The 7,177-nt window shown below is 39.4% G+C and overlaps 1 pseudogene; it reads left to right on the top strand.

Annotated features, from left to right (window-relative positions):
* The first annotated feature begins 2,704 nt into the window (after positions 1-2,704).
* On the top strand, positions 2,705-3,786 carry LOC26528729 (annotated as a pseudogene).
* Positions 3,787-7,177: the final 3,391 nt, after the last annotated feature.

The following is a 7,177-nucleotide window of genomic DNA, read 5'->3' as shown; positions in this document are numbered from 1 at the left end:
TCTTCACTGTTCACTCTCTCTTAACTGAGCGCTTCGCATGTATATACATATGTACGCACGCATGCACCCACGCGCATACATATAAACACTCCGCCGCTCACCCTCTCTTAACTAATTGCCTCACATGCACATTTATATGTATATATCCATATGCGCACTCGTCTATGCGCATATACATATGTACGCTTCACTATTTCACTTTTTGTTCTCTCCCCGCTAATCCTTACATTCACTCATGTATATATATGCACACTTGCACCCTTGACTATGCGCGTTTTCTTGACTGTTTCCTTTTCACAACTACACTTTCTCATGGCGGGTATATTCGCTTGCCGTCGGCACTAAATGCTTTCACTTTTCTCTTACTTCACTTATAACCACTTTTATACTCAGCTATTAACTCCCTGGTGCAATTGCAGCGGCATCAATAATCTTGCTGATCTTTAATTTCGTTCACTCTGACCGCTTTTTCTCTTTTTTCTCTGTTACTTACTTTTGGTGTGTGCATACATATATACACACTCTGCTCTTACCCCTTCTCGTTGCTGCATTTCGGCGACGTTCGCTACGCTGCCCCCGCGCGTGCACATGCTTATGCACATGCGTTTTCGGTTTTACGCTTCTGCGTAATATTTTCGCGCGCACTGTACTTTTCTAGTCCCGTTTTTCGCTCGACGCTTCCCGAAATTTCTGACCCCCCGACCCCGCGGCCGTCGTAGGGTGTCTTCACTTTTTAATTTTGCACTTTACCTTGAATGTTCTTGCCTTTTGCTGCTTTTATATGCACACTGCCTATGCTCAAATTAACCACCAAATAACTACGCAATCGCCTCTACTGCCCGTCACCTCTATTTGGGTATGCCGGCGGGTTTTTACGCCGCCCGTATACCACACTCTCTCTAGCCCCGCGTCCCTGCTCGGGCGCCACTTGTAAGGTTACATTATTTTCCAGCCGGGGTCAGAGTCTCAGTCTGCCCAGGGCCATAACTCACAAGAAATTTGTAAGTAGATACGGGACGTATTGAGTTAGAGAAATGGGAGAGGGGGGGGGAAGTTGTATAGGTTAGGCGACCACGTGGCCTGAGCTCGCCGACCACGCCCACGCCCACGCGTTTGCACGCGGGAGGGCGGCCGCAATCGAGTGGCGCGATCAAGCGCACTCCAGATTGCGGGGGTCGGGGCTGCGAAAGCGTGTCGTGGAATGTTAGTGGGGTTACTACGATCGGTAGACCGCGGATCGAGGAACGCCCAGCGTTGCCGCCGGCGCTCACTCAAGACCACGCGATTTTACTGCCAGAGTTTTAACCTTCTGGCGAACGGGGTTTGCCCTCGTTCAAACTACCAGTTAGTGTTAGTTATGATTAGTAAACTAACAAATTGATTATTAAACTAGCTACGAATAAATACGCAACCATCTCTACGTGCATTTCCTTACTTTATTAAACTTGTCGCCTTATAACCTCTATACCTGCTAGTTACTTCTATTTTCCCCTTTTGAGCGCGTCTGCTCACATCGAGAGCTCCAGACTGACTAAATACTGCACGCAGCTTTCAAGCCTCTTCTGCCGCTGTGCAGATTTTACCACGCGACCAGCAATGCAATTCACCACCGCGAGCTTTCGAGCTGCACGGTTGCATTGCTGATCGCGTGCCCGCCTACTCATTTGAATTTCGCTTACTTTCTAAGGCTAATCGCTACAGCACTTACATCTAATTATCAACTACTTAGTGCTACCTTACGAACTAACGCTTATTCTAATAACAACTAACTCCTATCAACTTATAAATGACTTCAAAATGTAAACCAAAATCTATATCGAAATCCACTCTTACAAACTAACTCTTATTCTAATAATACACTTCAGAATATAACCTTACTATCTACCAAATCAAAATCTGCAACATAATCCATTTCATTTCCCTTAATCACTACAAAATCAAACTGTGCCTCAAATCCTCATTCAAATCCCATTCACCATAACAAAACTCTATTTCATTCCATATCTTTACTTATTACCTGCAAAAATGTAAGGTGGGCAAAAAGGCCGCCTTACAATATTCTTGATCAGGGCGATGAGCTGAGTCGTAATAGCTATGTCCGCCTGTCCGTCACCTGATCACCTAGATCTCAGAGGTTATAAGAGCTTGAAGCTGAAATTTGGCATGTAGACTCGTGTATACCATTCGCAGTACAAGTTTGACATATAGACATAGACTTGTGCTTTATAATGTACACACATAATTAACCATAATTAACTAAAAAAGATATTATTCAACAAATAAATTCTCATAATATTGCCCATGCGCAGTCGCTGCTTGCTGCGCAGTTAGCACAGTGCGGGCTTATACGTACCTGTGGATTCATGTGAATGTATGTGTGCTTAAAAGATGTGCACATCAGAAAATCAGCTTGGAGGGTTCATTGTATTTCCTATTCGAGCAGTCTCGACTAAAGCACCCTTACTTGTTGTGTTTTGGAACTATTCTGAAGATGACTAATTATTTTTTTTTCTTCCGCAGCTTCTCTGGTTAATCTGTCATGTAATTATATAGGTCTAAAGTCTGATCCGAAGAAGGGAGTCTATCTTTATGAAGTACGATTCAATCCTTCTGTTGATTCAATTTATCTAAGAATGAAGTACTTGAATGAACACAGTACACAATTCGGAGGCATTAAAACCTTTAATGGAACAACCCTATTGACAACTTTTATTTCAAAAGGCCCTTCCAACGAAGACATCGAAATTAGAATTTTATTCAAGAAAAGAGAGTCCCTTAAAAATTGTATACAATTATACAATATATTATTTGATCGAATCATGAAAACCCTAAATTATGTTAAATTCGATAGAAAGCAATTCGATCCCTCCCGTCTGAAAGTGATTCCAACAGCCAAGCTCGAAGTTTGGCCAGGTTACGTAACTGCTGTCGATGAATACGACGGTGGTTTAATGCTTTGCTGTGATGTATCCCATCGTTTGCTTTGTCAAAAAACGGTATTGGATATGCTAATAGAGATCTATCAACACTGCAAAGCCAACTATCAAGACAAAGCAAAAAAGTACTTAATTGGAAGTGTAATAATAACTCGCTATAATAATCGGACGTACAGAATTGACGATATATATATATATATTCAGAATTTGAAACAAGAACTGTATTTTGCAGTTACATTGACTACTACAAAAATAACCATAATATAACAATTAAAGATGGCAAACAACCATTACTCATTAGCTAAAAGCAGTCAAGAAAAAATGACACCTCGAATAAAGGAATCGTACGATTTTGCTTAATTCCGGAACTTTGTTATCTTACCGGACTCCACGATGAAATTCGGGCCGACAAAAAACTAATGCGTGAGATTGCAACTGTCACCAATGTAACACCGAATAATCGTATGCTAGCGCTGGATAAATACTTTAAAAATGTCACAGAAAACGATGAGGCTCGAGAAATCCTTGAAAATTGGGGATTGTGACTACATAAAAACTACCATAATATAGTCGGTCGGAAAATAGATTCGGTACAAATTTATTTCGCAAAGCATTGTATTTCAGCCGGACATAATGCAGAATTTTCCAAAGATGCCGTAAGAAACGAATTGCTGGAAGTTATAAATTTAAACAGTTGGGTCTTGATTTATCACAAAAATGATTTAAAAGCTGCTAAATCATTTTTACATAATATGAAAAATTGCAGTGATGTCTTCGGAATGAACATATGTAAGCCGAATGTCATTATTTTAGAACATGATCGAATAGACACATATGTCGATGCTTTACGTCGATACATTTGTACTAAAACTCAAATAGTCGTATGTATATGTCCCACTAGCAGAGATGACAGATATAGTGTAATTAAAACAAGTAAGAACGTTGCAGTCGGGCGTTACCGACTGCGGAATACTCATTCACATCCAATCAACAATTGAGTAGTTAAGTTTCGCTCTAATACTGTAGAATATACAGGTTTTTCCGATTTGCCACGCCCCAACTGGGCGTAGACACCTCATTTTTGGTCAGTTTTTAGAAAGAGATAACGGTACCCTAACTGCAACGTTTGAATGCTTACCCTCAAAAAATGTGAAAATTACAGGGTATTTTTCGATATGCCACGCCCCTAAAGAGGCGTAAAAATTATTTTTGGAGAATCGATAGGGGAGGCTACCAGTAACTCAACTATCTAAATTTGAAGCTTCTAGCTATTATACTTTAGGAGATATAAACTTTTGCGGTTTTCCACGCCCCCTGTGGGCGGACATATATCCGACAAAACTTTTTGGTCTTGGGTGATCAGTCCGAGTATATATATACAAAATTTGAGGTCTCTGCCATCAATAGTGTCCAAAATATAGCAGAATATAAAAAATCACTATATCTTCAGGTCCGATTTGCCACGCCCCCAATGGGCGTAGACTTATAATTTATCTTAAGGCTTTATAGAATCATACCATTAGCTGACGTGCAAAATTTCAGCATTCTAGGTTTACAACTTTAGGAGATACAGTTTTATCCGATTTGCCACGCCCCCAATGGGCGTAGATATATCCGCCATAGCTCGTGATCTTGGGTGGTCAACGCGGACCTACATACCAAATTTCAGCTTTCTAGCTCTTTAACTAACATGATTTCTGGTATATCAGAAAATGCATTTTCCGATTTGCCACGCCCCTAGTGGGCGGATCGGGAAAATTTTAACACTTTATAAATCGGAGATACACACGAGTATGTGTTCCAAATTTCAAGTCTCTAGCTTCAATAGCGCCGAAATAGATTGCGTTCATACGGACAGACGGACAGACGGACGGACGGACAGACGGACGGACAGCAAGACGGACATTGCACAAAACCAATATACTCATTTCACTTTCGTGAATGATTATAAAAATATGCTGTTCTGAGATACCAGTCGCTTCACAGGTAATACATATGAATATGGTTAATTCTGTTTGAAAATAAATACAAAAGGTAAGGTATGGTAAATTAACAAAAAATAAATTCTATAAAATAGACATGAATCTATAATATAATAAATTTGGAGACTCCAGCTCTAAAGATTTAGGAGATATAGTTTTAAAATTAATTTTCGATATATATACATTACACACTATATCTCCTATATACAGGTTTTTTTATTTTTCAACTTCAAACGCCCAGAAAACATGAAATGAAAAAAGTGAAAATGCTAAATTGTAGATTGAAAATTTACTTTTCCGATGACGTATGTATCAATATAATGGATTTAGTGTAACTAACAAAAATAAAAAAATCAAAAATCAATCGGAAAAAAATTTGGTTGTTAAATTAAAACCCGAATATTGAACTAACGCCAAATTTTTTGTGTTTTCGGTGTATATACAATTTTTAGTTAGTTACACTAAATCCACTATATTGATATATACATCACCGGAAAGGTAATTTTTCAATCTACAATTTATCATTTTTACTTTTTTAATTTCAACGAAGATTTTATATTTTATGGGCCTTTAAAGTTGAAAAATAAAAAATAAAAACCTAATACTAATGTTACTCACTGTATATACTGTAGAGGATATACATATATATATCCTCTACAGTATGTTTATCCCTTTTTCAATGGGTTATAAACATGTTTGACGCTTTGACATTAACTCGAAGAATAAAGCTAGCTTCGTAATTCCACAATTATATCACCATTAATAATTGGAAATCAGGGTATAATGTTTTTGTGAAAATTTATGTAGCAGAAGAAGGCGACAGACCCCACAACGTATATAAATCTATTCCTGATTAAGGCGACGATCTGAGTCGATTTAGCCCTGTCCGTATGTGTGAACGCGTCGATCTCAGATATAACACAGAGACAGAGACGCCGTATATTGCCCGCACAGATCGAGTTTGTTTCCAATAACCAATTGCCTTTCCGAAAATTAGTTTACAAATTTTGTACCCTACATCTTTAGAATTAATGTATTCAAATATTAAATATACATAGATTCATGTGTATTATATAGAATTTAAATTTTCCTTAATCGATCTTTGCTCAGTAGCAAAGTAAGTGGCTAAAATAAATATTTGAAGAATAAATGAGCTTATTCCTTATCAGTTAAAACAACATACAACTTGCATATTAGCTTAAATGTTGCAGCTGCAAAATTTCTTTGAGTGCTGCTTAAAATAACCTTTGAATCACTGTAAGGTATGCGAAATAACTGGGACACTAAATTTTTCACTATAAAAATTGAACCAATCAATTTATTAAAAAAAAAAAAAAAAAAAAGTAAGAAAGCTCTAGTCGAGACTAATCGACTACTTGATCCCCTGAACCCTTGGAGTAATAGCTACTTCAATAATTTTTCGCGTCTTTCAGCTTACACAAGAAACACGCACACACACACACACACACACGCACGCACACACGCACACACATACACACACATACATACACACATTGTGGGGTAGCCCCACAACAAATGCCAGAGGTCGTATCCTACTGGAGATCTTCGCGACACTAGATGTTGCACTGCTCAACACTGGCCATGAGTACACCTTCAGTCGGGCGGGATACGGGTCTGTTATCGACATTACTTTTGTCACTTCATCCCTCTTTCGGGGAGCAACATGGAGCCATTGCGATAGCTATACAGGCAGCGATCATACGGCACTTCTGTTCACAATAGGTGAGCCACCTGCCAGGGCGTCAACATTGTGGAGGGAGTCGTATCGGCTAGATACTTTTGATCCCGCGGTCTTTTCAGAGGCCATTCAGTCTCTGGGTACAATTGGTAATGCTGAGGCCAGAGCATGCCAAATGGTAGCCCAAATACAGAGTGCCTGCAATAGCAGCATGTTACGCCGCAAGCAGTTCACGCGTCAACATGAGCCTACGTATTGGTGGAATACGCAAATAGGTGACATTCGTCGCAAATGCATCCAGGCGAGAAGAAGCTACCAACGGGCTCGCGGTAGGTCAACGTTTTTTGAGAAACAGTTAGCTTACCAGGCAGCTAGAAGACAGCTGAAGAAGGCCATTCGGCCAAGCAAAAGAGAATGTTTTTTACAGTTGTGCGACTCAGCCGAATATGACCCTTGGGGCAGGGCATATAAGATAGTAGTTAAAAGACTATACGCAGGTAGACAGGTGCAGCCTACGGATCGTCTGGAGCTTAAATCGATTGTGGAAACACTCTTTCCAG

Source organism: Drosophila mojavensis, unplaced genomic scaffold, assembly GCF_018153725.1.
Source record: "Drosophila mojavensis isolate 15081-1352.22 unplaced genomic scaffold, ASM1815372v1 contig_108, whole genome shotgun sequence".
In the NCBI taxonomy this organism is placed as follows: domain Eukaryota; kingdom Metazoa; phylum Arthropoda; class Insecta; order Diptera; family Drosophilidae; genus Drosophila; species Drosophila mojavensis.
Note: the sequence above shows the minus strand (reverse complement) of the source record. Positions and strands in the feature narration are given on the sequence as shown.